This window comes from Triticum aestivum, chromosome 2A, assembly GCF_018294505.1.
Source record: "Triticum aestivum cultivar Chinese Spring chromosome 2A, IWGSC CS RefSeq v2.1, whole genome shotgun sequence".
Classification (NCBI taxonomy): domain Eukaryota; kingdom Viridiplantae; phylum Streptophyta; class Magnoliopsida; order Poales; family Poaceae; genus Triticum; species Triticum aestivum.
Window position 1 is genome coordinate 718,749,652 of NC_057797.1, and position 16,477 is coordinate 718,766,128.

At 47.1% G+C, this 16,477-nt stretch overlaps 1 pseudogene; it reads right to left on the reverse strand.

Moving 5' to 3' along the window:
* Nucleotides 1–4,015: 4,015 nt before the first annotated feature.
* Nucleotides 4,016–5,270, reverse strand: LOC123186174 (BTB/POZ and MATH domain-containing protein 2-like; annotated as a pseudogene).
* Between the last annotated feature and the right edge of the window lie 11,207 nt (nt 5,271–16,477).

Below are 16,477 nucleotides of genomic sequence, written 5' to 3' on the forward strand. Positions count from 1 at the left end.
CTTTTGCCCTCCCGTGTTCGGTGATCTAGGCTCTTCGTCACCATCATCGCTTTGAGACCCTCCTTCACTTTTTTTGGCGCCTGCCCTGCCGGCTTGTTTGAAGACCCAGCATTCTTTGTTGCTATGGGTGGCTGGCGTCCCTGGGGTGCCATGAATTTGGCATCGACGATCGAGTATGCGGTCCAGACTGGATGGAGCCGAATTGTTATTTGTGTGGGCCCTTTTTCACTGACCGGACTTTGAGCCACTAAACCCGGCATTAACTGCCGTATCTCCGGTGTTTTCACCATATTTGCGACGCTTGTGTTTGTTGCGTCGTGGTTTGCTGTCGCTATCCCTGGCCTCTGATGTGCCAGGTTTGCTTGCTGTGTTGTTACTACGAGCCAACCAGCTATCTTCGCCCGCACAAAAGCGGGTCATAAGTGTCGTGAGGGCTGCCATGGATTTTGGCTTCTCTTGACCGAGGTGCCAGGAGAGCCACTTGTCACAGATGTTATGCTTAAATGCTGCTAAGGCCTCTGCATCCGGACAATCGACAATTTGGTTCTTCTTAGTTAGGAACCGGGTCTAGAATTTTCTGGCCAATTCCCCTGGCTGCTGAGTTATATGACTTAAATCGTCAGCATCCGGCGGTCGCAGATAAGTGCTCTTGAAATTGTCCAGGAATGCATCTACTGGGCTCTCCCAAATTCTGATGGAGTTTGCCGGCAAGCTATTCAGCCAATGCCGAGCTGGCCCTTTGAGTTTTAGCGGGAGGTACTTGATGGCATGTAGATCATCCCCGCGGGCCATGTGAATGTGGAGGAAGAAGTCTTCTATCCATACCGCGGGATCTGTAGTACCATCATATGATTCAATGTTCATGGGTTTAAACCCTTCTGGGAATTCATGATCCATTACTTCATCGGTGAAGCATAGGGGGTGTGCGGCGCCTCCGTGCCGGGCTATGCCAGGACGCAGTTCATACGAGTCTTGTCTACTGTATTCGGCCCGGCCGGATTTGCTTTTACTGTACCGGCGTGACGATCATCGTCACGCGTTGGTGTGTGACCCCATGATCCATAGATCGATCTTGTATGTCCTGCTTTGTTTTCCAATACGTCTCGCAGGTCCTGCGTGTTTCCCCGTCCTTGGTGTTTTTGTTTGTCTGGCGACGGGTGCGGGCTGGACTTCGGGCTGATATGTCCCTCTGTCTCGGACACGAGGTGGCCGATCAGCCGCATCATACGCTGGTGATGTAGGTTTTAATGCTTCCTCCTCGAGTTGGGGTAGCAACCTGCGCTTTGGGTAACTCTTGGTTGGGCGTTCGAGTTCGTATTCCTCGGCCGCCAGGACTTCAGTCCATCTGTCCGCTAGTAGATCTTGATCAGCTCAAAGTTGTTGTTGCTTTTTCCTCAGGTTGTTTGCTGTGGCTATAAGCCGGCCCTTGAAGCGCTCCTGCTCGACGGGATCCTCAGGCACGATAAATTCTTCATCGCCGAGGCTCACCTCGTCTTTGGAGAGAGGCATGTAATTGTCCTCCTCCGATTCTCTGTCTACTGCCTGTTCCGTAGGGCTAGCTTGTTCATCCTCCCACTCTGGGTCTGGCTGGAGAGGATTGTCGTCGTCTTCGGCACTATCCAGAGCGTTATTGTCTTTTGTGCCGGCATCGCTGCTTTTGCTATGGCGGGACTTAGAGCGCCGCCGCAGACGTCGGTGCTTGGGTTGCTTCTTGGAGGGGTTATCCTCCACTGTCTTATCGCCATCACCTTCTTTGGGGGTGTCCACCATGTATATGTCATATGATGAGGTGGCAGTCCAGCGCCCTATGGGTGGCGGTTCTTGTTCGTCTCCAGCATCGTCGTCCATATCGTCGATGTCTTCGTAACCAAAGTCGAGCATGTCGGTTAAATCGTCGACAGTGGCTTCTAAGTGGGTGGTGGATGGGGAGCGAATTTCTTTGTCGTCCGCATTCCATTCTAGCCGGACATAGTTCAGCCAAGGGTCTCCTAATAGGGAGAGAGACCTCAACGAGTTTAGCACGTCGCCAAAGGGCGAGTGCTGAAAGATATCCGCGGAGGTAAACTCCATGATCGGTGCCCAATCGGATTTGATAGGCACGGACGCAGGCGGCTCGGAGCCCATGGCCGGGGACGAATCCAATGGTTCGGCAACACGGGTCTCGTAGGAGGTGAAGTCTGTATTTGGGTCTATCGCCATTGAGTGCGCAGCCTCCATGGCGGGGTCCATCCACCCGTCCTCAGATGGCGCAATTTGTTCCCGATTGAGGGCCGGAGTAGTCGCAGCTGTGATCTCTCGAACACTGTCCAACGACAGAGCTAAGTCATGCTCGTCGTGATCGTGTGGCGCACCTGACATGGGCTCGAATCCGTCGAAGATCAAGTCTCCGCGGATGTCGGCAGTATAGTTCAAGTTTCCAAACCTAGCCTGATGGCCAGGGGCGTAGCTCTTGATCTGCTCCAAATGGCCAAGCGAGTTGGCCCGTAGTACGAAGCCGCCGAATACGAAGATCTGTTCGGGGAGGAAAACCTCACCCTGGATCGCATCGTTGCCGATGATCGAAGGAGCCATCTAGCCTTACAGTGACGGCACAGTGGAACTCTCAATGAAAGCACGAATGTCGGTGTCAAAACCGGCGGATCTCGGTTAGGTGGTCCCGAACTGTGCGTCTAAGGCGGATGGTAACCGGAGGCGGGGGACACGATGTTTACCTAGGTTCGGGCCCTCTCGATGGAGGTAATACCCTACTTCCTGCTTGATTGATCTTGATGATATGAGTATTACAAGAGTTGATCTACCATGAGGTCGAAGAGGCTAAGCCCTAGAAGCTAGCCTATGGTATCATTGTTGTTGTCCTACGGACTAAACCCTCCGGTTTATATAGACACCGGAGGGGGCTAGGATTACACAGAGTCGGTTACAAGGGAGGAGATCTACATATCCGTATTGCCAAGCTTGTCTTCCACGCCAAGGAGAATCCCATCCGGACACGGGACAGAGTCTTCAATCTTGTATCTTCATAGTCAAACAGTCCGGCTAAAGGATATAGTCCGGCTGTCCGAGGACCCCCTAATCCAGGACTCCCTCACCCCCACAGCCAAGGTCGCTGACATGCACAGCCCACGAATGCCAGGCCCCACAGTTCAGCCAGATAAGGCCAAAATCCCTAAGTGTATTTGTTTTTTACTATTCATTTCTTCAGACCTGATATTTATCTGACGGTCAGGAATCACTGGAGCCCCAGTCAGATGGCTAGAATCGCATCAAGCTCGAGATCTGACGGTCCAAAGTTGCTGAGCTCTGAGAGAGCCCAATTTCAGATGGGAATCTAACTACGGGATTTTTTTTACTATTCATTTCTTCAGACCTGATATTTATTTGACGGTCAGGAGCCATTGGAGGCCCAGACAGATGGCTAGAATCACATCAAGCTTGAGATCTGACGGCCCAAAGTTGGTGAACTCTCAGAGAGCGCAATTTCAGATGGGAATCTAACTATAGGATTACTCCGGATTGCTTAGGAGTGGTATATGTAGTATCCAGGACGGAAGCCTCATAGGGAATGTGATGGTTATTAAGGAGATATGTGATATTATGAGATGTGTGCCTGAAGTTATGTTCTTTTTTTTTGCCGGGGCCTGAAGTTATGTTCAAACACGAATTTATGGATACAAATGTACGTGCTCATAATTTAGCAAGGAACTCATTAGATTTAAATCATGGACGCTATGTGTGGCTTCTGGAGCCTGGACTGCGTAAACTTTTCTGTCGATTAATAAAGTCCGGGTGTGTTTCGCTCAAGAAAAAAGTCGATTCCAACCTTTTGGGCATTGCCATCATCTTGCTCAGTTAGTACCGTGTAAGGGCCTCTTTGATTCGCGGGATTATCAAAATACAAGGATAGAAAAAACAGAGGAATAGGGTGTCATGTTCTCTTGCCCTCTGCAGGATATGAAAGAGTGTTTCATAGCATATAGGAAAAACAATGAAATGCAACAAAGCGGTTTGAGTCGATGTAAATTTTCCTCCAAAATGTTGTAAAAATGAATCCGATGGAAAAGTTCCTAAGGATTTCAATCTTATGAATCAAATGACCGTCCTAGGAAAAAATCTTGAAGATCCTAATCCTCCAAAAATCGTATGCAATTTCTCACTATATTATTTTTTGGTCTTACAAGATTACTTCGTCCCCGCGGCAGATGCCTCCTCGTCCCCCAGTTCCAGCTTTGCCATGAGGCGTTTGAACCCGTTTCTTAAAGAGACAATGGTCCCTATTCCCGGGACAGAAAGAAACTCCTCACAAGCATTCTTGAGCCCTTCGCAGAAGTGCTGATCTGCAACCGCCCATGTACTCGTGACGGTCTGGACGTTGATGCTTTTGGACAGTTCCTCTTCACACATCACCTTGAGCCTGTCCAGCCCGTACCGATCTGCCGCGACTAGCAAGTGCTGCATGGAAGCAGCATCGTAACCTTTCTCGTCACGCGGGGGCAGCGAATCCATGTAGATGTAGTGAAGAAGCATCTCAAAGATGGCCGGGTCCATGTCGACAACCTCTATGCACCGCGTGTCCTCGTCCATCATCGGGCCAAAGAGCTGTGCGTCGAAAACCGGCGACCGTGCGGCTAGCATGAACCTGTGCGCACTGAACTCCCTGCCGCCCACGAGCAGCGTGACGTCTGCGCCCTTCCCGTCCTTGAGGGTGCGCTTGATGTTGCCGGGCAGCTTCGACGGTGGAACTACGATGAGATTTCTTCGGCACTCCGTGGGCGGTTCCTTGATCACGGTGAGAACGCACCGTATAGTCCATGTTCGGAGCTTCCAGAGAAAAGATGTGCGCTGCTACGTAATCCTTGTTGATTTCCTGTGCATTGCCTTGACCGTCCAGCAGGGTTAAGGTGAATTTTGTCCTCACCCCGTCCTTCCCCTTACTGAGATAATACAAAAAGGCTGACGCGTTGCCGGTAAAGTCCTTCGTGCTTCCGTCCGGGTAGAACATGATATTCCAATCGTAGCCGCCGACCCTGAATGTGCTTGAGGTGATGTACTTCCCGACGCCCAGGCCCTCGAGCAGCGCATAATTGGTCACCTCGAAGTTGTGTGCGGCGCTCTCCGTGACGCATATCGACGACGTCTCCGGTAGCCGGAGGCCTTCGCCGTGATTAACTGCAGCAGCAGCAGCCGGGTTCTCAGCCATGACAACGAGAACGTCGCCAACAGTTGTTCCAATGATCTCTATTCAGCTAGCCACGGAATTTATACAAGGAGGATCGTTGTTTCGTATCGTAATGATTCCAGCAATCATTGCGATTCCTTTTCTGATACACGTAATAGTTTCCTTTTCAAATACCACTACGATTCGGTCGGGCATATGGTTCCAGATAGGTGTGCCGGCCGTAAACCTTCTCCAACTTCCTGACACTCCTCGGAGATTTAGATTAGTATGATTGCTTTCATTATTCCTCACCCTCGCGTCGCCTCCCCCTAGGCGACGCAAGGGGCCCCCGAACCCTAGCGCCGCAGGCCTCCTCTCGCGCATCCCTCTGCCGCCGGCGAGGGCCGCGGTGGCGGTGGGCCCGGCGCCGAAGGCACCTGGGCGGGTGGATGCGGCGAGATCTCATCTGAGGCGGCAGGGGCGGCCTTCTCATGAGATCCGAAGGCGGCGGCCGGGGCGGCGATCCCTTGCCGTGCGGCGGTGGCCGAAGTGCCTTAAACCGGCGGAGCGGCGGCCCTGAGATGGACGGTGGCGGTGTCAGCGCCCTATCCGACGGGGTACCTGATCTGCGCGGAGATGGTGGCGGCGGCGACTGCGGATCCAACGCCCCGATCAGATCCACTGCGGAGTAGCCTTATGCCGACCGGCAGCGCGTGGAGGGACCGCTGAGGAGATGTCGGATCTCCGTCGGTTTACCGACGGCGGCGTTCGTCTTCGTGGAGAGACTCCGCTCTGTTCCAGCCAACCGCGAGATCGGGACGACGTGGCTTCCGATGAAAATCGCGCCTGACTACCTGATCATGGCAGACGATGGCGACGTCTCGGACGTCGTTCCCTTCTCGAGGCATCGTCGTTGCAGGTCACGTCAACCTGATCGGAAGGTTCCGGGAGAAACCCTAGATCTGGGTCTACCGGATCGGATGATGGCGATGTTTCGATGTCGTTCTCCCTCCTGGGGGCATCGTTTTGCAGCAAGTGTTGGTTGGAGGGGACAAGAGGAAGAGTGGCGTGGTATCTGACACGTCGACAACGGCGGGTCTCAGCGGCATGGAGCAGTGGGGTCTCGCCGGTGGGCGTGTGATGATGGACGAGCGCAGGATGGTGGCGTTGTCTGGCGTCGTGGTGGCGTCGACGGTAGCTAGACTGGGCAAGGTACATGCGGCTAGACGTCGTGGTGGCGTCGTGGTGGCTGCGGCGGTCTCATACCCGGCAGGCGTCCTGGTTGAGGAGTGCGCCAGACTGGTGGGTGCCCCATACCCGGCAGGCGTCCTGGTTGGGACTTCAGGTCTTAGATGTTAGGTTTGGCTGCGAGGTCTGTTTGGTATTAGGCCCAGACTATCAGCATCCCTTCATCAACTGGATAGGAGTAGCGACAGATGTTGCCTAGATGGTGGCTTTAGTCTTACTTTTTGTATGACTTTATAAGATTTTGTGTGAATAATTAATAAAGTGGTTGCATGCATCGTCCAGATGCAGAGGCCGGGGGTTCTCATCCATTTTTAAAAAATTCCTCCGAACTAAAACATCAGTGATGGATACGGAATTGCGGACTCTCTGGATTCGTCATAGTTTTTTTTCCGGGGTGAAAGTAATTTATTCCATAGTATAATAGGGTCATAATCAAGAGGCAATAGACATAAGTTCATCAATATATGGTAGTCCTAGCTGAAGCAATACTGCAGTGCGACTACGCCAGTCGATCTACTACCCTATTTTGTTCCCGTTTATTCTTCATAGGAATAAAAACTCTCAATGTCATGAGGCAATATTTAATCTCAAAGACAAGGTGGCCATAAGTTGATCGTACCAAACCCTCTTCGGACAAAGTAGCCAGTGCCTCCGACAATCACTGGTCTTTTCAAATGTTGTATTGCTAGTGTCCTGCCTTGCATTAACCATGAATTCCGGCCTTCCACTACAAAAAAATACACTTTCGTGATGATACGTGTTTGTCACAGTAGGTCTCGTTTTCTGTCATGCATGTACATCCATGACAAATTTATGACAGAATCAAGATAGTCATATCTGTGCTGTCGTAGAAGTGTTCCATGACATTGCCAAAACTATCATCACGGAAGTGTCCACTTCCATGACGATAAATCGCGTCACAGAAGTGCTTTCATCAAGGGTGACCGACACGTGACATCCACCGTAACAGAACGCCTTTAAGCTATCGGGTCGGGTTTTGGATCCGATAACCCGTTAACAGCCCCGGCCAATGGGAAATTTGCACGTGTAAAATTCTTATTGGCCGGACGAAACATGTGTCAGCTCGTCAGTGGGTCAGATAGGCGCCTATGATACATTGACACGTGGCACGGCGCAACAGAGGCCCATTCCTGTGAAAAGGCCGACCTGTTTGACTTGGTCAAAACGTGGCGGGTCGGCCCATGGAAAGCCCGTTAACAGCCTATTCGCATATAGCCCATTTACAGCCCGCTAACCCAAGGCCCGAATTAGGCCTAGTAGCGTCATCTTGGCCACCCAATATGATTCCAGTCTGTTTTCACTTCTGGCCCATGTATGACCCATGACGTCTTTCGGCCCATATGAGGCCTTATGTAACTCTTGGCCTATTAACGGCCCATGGTGAAACTGGCCCGTAATGAACAGTGTATCACTTTACACCCATTAACGGCCCGTGGTAAAACTGGCCCGTAATGAACACTGTATCACTTTATACCCATTAACGGCCCGTTATTCCGTTGGGCTGTTTCCAGCCCATGTTATCTTTCGGCCTTCTCAGAGCCCATTTATTCTTGGGCTCATTTCCAGCATTCATTTACTTACAGCCCGTTACTGTCATTTTCTGCTTGTGGGCCCAATTCAGCCTGTGGTCACAGTCGGCCCGTTTGTGGTTCGTTAATACGTTGGGCCGTTTTCATAGCGTCATCAAATACGGCCTATTAACGATCACCCGTTATGGTCAGCCCATGAACCGACGATTCCAAATCTAGCCCGTTTACGGCCATAATGCGGTCTGTTTGGCCCATGGTTGGCCAATCGATCATACGGCCCGTATAAGGCCCATTGATAATAAGGCCCGCAGAAGGCCCATTGATGATACGGCCCACAGAAGGCCCACTGTTTCTAGGGCCAGTAGGACGCCCAGTGTCACTACAGTAAATATTAGCCCATGGTTATTGTGGCCTAATTTTAAAAAAATAGGTTATTGCAGCCACTAGCTAACCGCGGAAAAAGAACTTCAATGACTACAAGCAAACAAATAAACAAGACAATAAGGAAATAAATAAGCAAGCAACTAACGCTAGGCTATCACGGCTATTACACATATTACATCCACTGGGCTTCAAAGTTCGCCACCAGTGCAAATATAGGGAACAAAGCAGCATATCATATACACTGGTTGTCAAAGTTAGCGACTAGTGCAAATAAACGCCGCAGCAAAACAAATCCAGAACTGAAACCACTTCAGAAGATCTCAAGAAACAATATCCTGGGTACCCATAATGCTGGCAATATGCTTAGCAAGCTTATTAACTTTCTCTTGTTTGGCGCTTAAATCCTCCAGCGCTTGCTGTTGTACCAGAAAATATGCATCTGAATTCTGCAGGGACTTCCTCAGTCCTTCAGCTTCCTGTCACAGCACATCTGATCGATGTCTTTCAACTTGAAGTTGAGACTCAAGAAGAAAAACTGATTCAGGCAGCGAGTTCGAAGAGCTTGTGCCAGCAGTAGTGGCCAGTAACTCGAACACTACATCAAGACAGGACTTTTGGGTTCCCTCACTGTCATCAAGATAGTTTTTATCAGCTTTCTTGGAGACCAACAGGGATGTCTCACTATCTTGAACCTTATCTGCATTAGTTCCTTTACCATTGGATGACGCGGTACTGTTCTACAATATTTTGTTCGCATTCTAAAATAGAAACAAGCAGACACATCACATGTTTACCATGTTGTATATGAAACTCATTTTGCTAAATGAGTTCAGTAGTAAAGTGGACAGGATAACAATATGAAACAAACATATATCTATGTACCATGGTCACTTTATGGTCTATATCATTCTAGTTTTTGTTGCCAAATCAAGATAGAGACACTGTTCAAATAATATTTGTTCAAGACAAAGCAGAATAGACAGAATATATGTATGGGTAACTATAGAGCAATAACAACACTTGTAATGTGCATGACATGAGAACATACCTGTTTATTCAGTTGAAACTGAAATCAACATACAGAAGGTTACAACAGCAAACCAGTTAAAGAAACAGGTTTAAAACATACCTGTTGCGCCATTGGAGTTTCAATTCCATCCTTCAAATTTGAAAATAGTTGGTATGAGTAAATACAGTAATGCAAGAGCAAAGGAGTATGAACCATAGCTACAGAACCTGACCTGAGAACAAATCTTCTTCTCCTTTAAGCGTTGAGTTGGGATTCAGAGTGGTGGTCCTCGTGCTTTGGGCACTGCAGTTCCCTTACTAACTGCTCGTGTTTGGGTGCTTTGTGGTGGAGACGGTGCTGTGTCAACTGGAACTGGGTTACTATCTGCCGGGGTTGGGGTTAGAAGGGGTGTAGCTGGTTCTCTGTCCAACTGGGTAGGGGTACAATCTGCGAGAGTCTGGGTTATGTGTGGTGGATCTGGTCCTTGGGCAAGTACAACCGTGGTTCTATCTGCATCAACTGGTAGCACTATCTTTTCTGAAGACCGTGTTGTTACTCCCTTAGATACTGCCATCATGCTCTCCAATTCAAATGGCTGATAAACAAGAAAAGTAATTGAAAGTATAGACATTGTATGATAGTGTTGGGGAACGTAGTAATTTCAACAAATTTCCTACGCACACGCAAGATCATGGTGATTCATAGCAACGAGAGGGGGAGAGTGTGATCTACGTACCCTTGTAGATTGACAACGGAAGCGTTAACTTGGTTGATGTAGTCGTACGTCTCCACGGCCCGACCGATCAAGCACCAAAACTACGGCACCTCCGAGTTCTAGCACACGTTCATCTCAATGACGATCCCCGGACTCCGATCCAGCAAAGTGTCGGGGAAGAGTTCCGTCAGCACGACGGTGTGGTGATGATCTTGATGTACTACCATCGCAGGGCTTCGCCTAAGCACTGCTACAATATTATCGAGGAATATAGTGGAAGGGGGCACCGCACACGGCTAAGAATATGATCACGTGGATCAACTTGTGTCTCTAGGGGTGCCCCTGCCTCCGTATATAAAGGTTCAAGGGAGGGTGGGCTGGCCGGCCAAGGAGAGGCGCGCTAGGAGGAGTCCTACTCCCAGAAGGAGTAGGACTCCCCCCTTTCCTAATTGGAATAGGATTCAAGGAGGGGGAAAAGAGAGAGAGAGAAGGAGGGGGGCGCCGGCCCCCTCTCTCCTTGTCCTATTCGGACTAGGGGGGAGGGGCGCGTGGCCCAGCCCTGGCTGCCTCTCCTCTTCTTCCACTAAGGCCCATTAAGGCCCATATAGCTCCCGGGGGGTTTCGGTAACCTCCCGGTACTCCGGTAAAATCCCGATTTCACCCGGAACACTTCCGATATCCAAACATAGGCTTCCAATATATCAATCTTTATGTCTCGACCATTTCGAGACTCCTCGTCATGTCTGTGATCACATCCGGGACTCTGAACAACCTTCGGTACATCAAAATGCATAAACTCATAATATAATTGTCATCGTAACCTTAAGCGTGCGGACCCTACGGGTTCGAGAACAATGTAGACATGACCGAGACACGTCTCCGGTCAATAACCAATAGCGGAACCTGGATGCTCATATTGGCTCCTACATATTCTACGAAGATCTTTTATCGGTCAGACCGCATAACAACATATGTTGTTCCCTTTGTCATCGGTATGTTACTTGCCCGAGATTCGATCGTCGGTATCCTATACCTAGTTCAATCTCGTTACCGGCAAGTCTCTTTACTCGTTCTGTAATACATCATCCCGCAACTAACTCATTAGTCGCAATGCTTGCGAGGCTTAAGTGATGTGCATTACCGAGAGGGACCAGAGATACCTCTCTGACAATCGGAGTGACAAATCCTAATCTCGAAATACACCAACCCAACATGTACCTTTGGAGACACCTGTAGAGCTCCTTTATAATCACCCAGTTACGTTGTGATGTTTGGTAGCACACAAAGTGTTCCTCTGGCAAACGGGAGTTGCATAATCTCATAGTCATAGGAACATGTATAAGTCATGAAGAAAGCAATAGCAACATACTAAATGATCGGGTGCTAAGCTAATGGAATGGGTCATGTCAATCAGATCATTCAACTAATGATGTGATCCCATTAATCAAATAACAACTCTTTGTCCATGGTTACGAAACATAACCATCTTTGATTAACGAGCTAGTCAAGTAGAGGCATACTAGTGACACTCTGTTTGTCTATGTATTCACACATGTATTATGTTTTCGGTTAATACAATTCTAGCATGAATAATAAACTTTTATCTTGATATAAGGAAATAAATAATAACTTTATTATTGCCTCTAGGGCATATTTCCTTCAGTCTCCGACTTGCACTAGAGTCAATAATCTAGATTACACAGTAATGATTCTAACACCCATGGAGCCTTGGTGCTGATCATGTTTTGCTCGTGGAAGAGGCTTAGTCAACGGGTCTGCAACATTCAGATCCGTATGTATCTTGCAAATCTCTATGTCTCCCACCTGGACTAGATCTCGGATGGAATTGAAGCGTCTCTTGATGTGCTTGGTTCTCTTGTGAAATCTGGATTCCTTTGCCAAGGCAATTACACCAGTATTGTCACAAAAGATTTTCATTGGACCCGATGCACTAGGTATGACACCTAGATCGGATATGAACTCCTTCATCCAGACTCCTTCATTTGCTGCTTCCGAAGCAGCTATGTATTCCGCTTCACACATAGATCCCGCCACGACGCTTTGTTTAGAACTGCACCAACTGACAGCTCCACCGTTTAATGTAAACACGTATCCGGTTTGCGATTTAGAATCGTCCGGATCAGTGTCAAAGCTTGCATCAACATAACTGTTTACGATGAGCTCTTTGTCACCTCCATATACGAGAAACATATCCTTAGTCCTTTTCAGGTACTTCAGGATGTTCTTGACCGTTGTCCAGTGATCCACTCCTGGATTACTTTGGTACCTCCCTGCTAGACTTATAGCAAGGCACACATCAGGTCTGGTACACAGCATTGAATACATGATAGAGCCTATGGCTGAAGCATAGGGAACATATTTCATTTTCTCTCTATCTTCTGCAGTGGTTGGGCATCGAGTCTGACTCAACTTCACACCTTGTAACACAGGCAAGAACCCTTTCTTTGCTTGATCCATTTTGAACTTCTTCAAAATCTTGTCAAGGTATGTGCTTTGTGAAAGTCCAATTAAACGTCTTGATCTATCTCTATAGATCTTTATGCCTAATATGTAAGCAGCTTCACCGAGGTCTTTCATTGAAAAACTCTTATTCAAGTATCCCTTTATGCTATCCAGAAATTCTATATCATTTCTGATTAGTAATATGTCGTCCACATATAATATCAGAAATGCTACAGAGCTCCCACTCACTTTCTTGTAAATACAGGCTTCTCCAAAAGTCTGTATAAAACCAAATGCTTTGATCACACTGTCAAAGCATTTATTCCAACTCCGAGAGGCTTGCACCAGTCCATAAATGGATCGCTGGAGCTTGCACACTTTGTTAGCTCCCTTTGGATCGACAAAACCTTCCGGTTGCATCATATACAACTCTTCTTCCAGAAATCCATTCAGGAATGCAGTTTTGACATCCATCTGCCAAATTTCATAATCATAAAATGCGGAAATTTCTAACATGATTCGGACAGACTTAAGCATCGCTACGGGTGAGAAGGTCTCATCGTAGTCAACCCCTTGAACTTGTCGAAACCCGTTTGCGACAAGTCGAGCTTTGTAGACAGTAATATTACCGTCGGCGTCAGTCTTTTTCTTGAAGATCCATTTATTCTCAATTGCTTGCCGATCATTGGGCAAGTCAACCAAAGTCCACACTTTGTTCTCATACATGGATCCCATCTAAGATTTCATGGCTTCAAGCCATTTTTCGGAATCTGGGCTCACCATCGCTTCTTCATAGTTCGTAGGTTCATCATGATCTAGTAGCATGACTTCCAGAACTGGATTACCGTACCACTCTGGCGCGGATCTCACTCTGGTTGATCTACGAGGTTCAGTAGTATCTTGTTCCGAAGTTTCATGATTATTATCATTAGCTTCCTCACTAATTGGTGTAGGTGTTACAGAAACAGTTTTCTGTGATGCACTACTTTCCAATAAGGGAGCAGGTACAGTTACCTCGTCAAGTTCTACTTTCCTCCCACTCACTTCTTTCGAGAGAAACTCCCTCTCTAGGAAGTTTCCGAACTTAGCAACAAAAGTCTTGCCTTCGGATCTGTGATAGAAGGTATATCCAATAGTCTCCTTTGGATATCCTATGAAGACACATTTCTCCGATTTGGGTTCGAGCTTATCAGGTTGAAGCTTTTTCACATAAGCATCGCAGCCCCAAACTTTCAGAAACGACAACTTTGGTTTCTTGCCAAACCATAGTTCATAAGGCGTCGTCTCAATGGATTTTGATGGTGCCCTATTTAATGTGAATGCGGCCGTCTCCAAAGCATAACCCCAAAACGATAGCGGTAAATCAGTAAGAGACATCATAGATCGCACCATATCTAGTACAGTATGATACGACGTTCGGACACACCATTACGCTGTGGTGTTCCGGGTGGCGTGAGCTGCGAAACTATTCCGCATTGTTTCAAATGTTCACCAAACTCGTAACTCAAATATTCTCCTCCACGATCAGATCATAGAAACTTTATTTTCTTGTTACGATGATTTTCAACTTCACTCTCAAATTCTTTGAGCTTTTCAAACGTTTCAGACTTATGTTTCATTAAGTAGATATACCCATCTCTGCTTAAGTCATCTGTGAAGGTGATAAAATAACGATATCCGCCACGAGCCTCAATATTCATCGGACCACATACATCTATATATATGATTTCTAACAAATCTGTTGCTCTCTCCATAGTACCGGAGAACGGCGTTTTAGTCATCTTGCCCATCAGTATGGAGTTTCTTCATGCGCTTTACACCGATATGACCTAAACGGCAGTGCCACAAATAAGTTTCACTATCATTATCAACTCTACATCTTTTGGCTTCAACATTATGAATATGTGTGTTACTACTATCGAGATTCAATAAGAATAGACCACTCTTCAAGGGTGCATGACCATAAAAGATATTACTCATAGAACAACCATTATCCTCTGATTTAAATGAATAACCGTCTCGCATCAAACAAGATCCAGATATAATGTTCATGCTTAACGCTGGCACCAAATAACAATTATTTAGGTCTAATATTAATCCCGAAGGTAGATGTAGAGGTAGCGTGCCGACCGTGATCACATCGACTTTGGAACCGTTTCCCACGCGCATCGTTACCTCGTCCTTAGCCAATCTTCGCTTAATTCGTAGTCCCTATTTCGAGTTGCAAATATTAGCAACAGAACCAGTATCAAAGACCCAGGTGCTACTGCGAGCATTAGTAAGGTACACATCAATAACATGTATATCACATATACCTTTGTTCACCTTGCCATCCTTCTTATCCGCCAAATACTTGGGGCAGTTCCGCTTCCAGTGACCAGTCTTCTTGTAGTAGAAGCACTCAGTTTCAGGCTTAGGTCCAGACTTGGGTTTCTTCTCTTGAGTAGCAACTTGTTTGCTGTTCTTCTTGAAGTTCCCCTTCTTCTTCCCTTTGCCCTTTTTCTTGAAACTAGTGGTCTTGTTGACCATCAACACTTGATGCTCCTTTTTGATTTCTACCTCCGCAGCTTTTAGCATTGCGAAGAGCTCGGGAATAGTCTTATTCATCCCTTGCATATTATAGTTCATCACAAAGCTCTTGTAGCTTGGTGGCAGTGATTGGAGAATTCTGTCAATGACGCAATCATCTGGAAGATTAACTCCCATCTGAATCAAGTGATTATTATACCCAGACATTTTGAGTATATCCTCACTGACAGAACTGTTCTCCTCCATCTTGCAGCTATAGAAGCTATTGGAGACTTCATATCTCTCAATCCAGGCATTTGCTTGAAATATTAACTTCAACTCCTGGAACATCTCATATGCTCCATGACGTTCAAAACGTCATTGAAGTCCCGGTTCTAAGCCGTAAAGCATGGCACACTGAACTATCGAGTAGTCATCAGCTTTGCTCTGCCAGATGTTCACAACATCTGGTGTTGCTCCTGCAGCAGGCCTGGCACCCAGCGGTGCTTCCAGGACGTAATTCTTCTGTGCAGCAATGAGGATAATCCTCAAGTTACGGACCCAGTGCATGTAATTGCTACCATGATCTTTCATCTTTGCTTTCTCAAGGAACGCATTAAAATTCAACGGAACAACAGCACGGGCCATTTATCTACAATCATACATAAACAAGCAAGATACTATCAGGTACTAAGTTCATGATAAATTTAGGTTCAATTAATCATATTACTTAAAGAACTCCCACTTAGATAGACATCCCTCTAATCCTCTAAGTGATTGCGTGATCCAAATCAACTAAACCATGTCCGATCATCACGTGAGATGGAGTAGTTTCATTGGTGAACATCACTATGTTGATCATATCTACTATATGATTCATGCTCGACCTTTCGGTCTCCGTGTTCCGAGGCCATATCTGTATATGCTTGGCTCGTCAAGTATAACCTGAGTATTCCGCGTGTGCAACTGTTTTGCACCCATTGTATTTGAACGTAGAGCCTATCACACCCGATCATCACGTGGTGTCTCAGCACGAAGAACTTTAGTAACGATGCATACTCAGGGAGAACACTCCTTGATAATTTACTGAGAGATCATCTTATAATGCTACCATCAATCAAAGCAAGATAAGATGCATAAAAGATAAACATCACATGCAATCAATATAAGTGATATGATATGGCCATCATCATCTTGTGCTTGTGATCTCCATCTCCGAAGCACCGTCATGATCACCATCGTCACTGGCGCGACACCTTGATCTCCATCGTAGCATCGTTGTCGTCTCGCCAATCTTATGCTTCCACGACTATCGCTACCGCTTAGTGATAAAGTAAAGCATTACAGCGCGATTGCATTACATACAATAAAGCAACAACCATATGGCTCCTGCTAGTTGCCGATAACTCGGTTACAAAACATGATCATCTCATACAATAAAATTT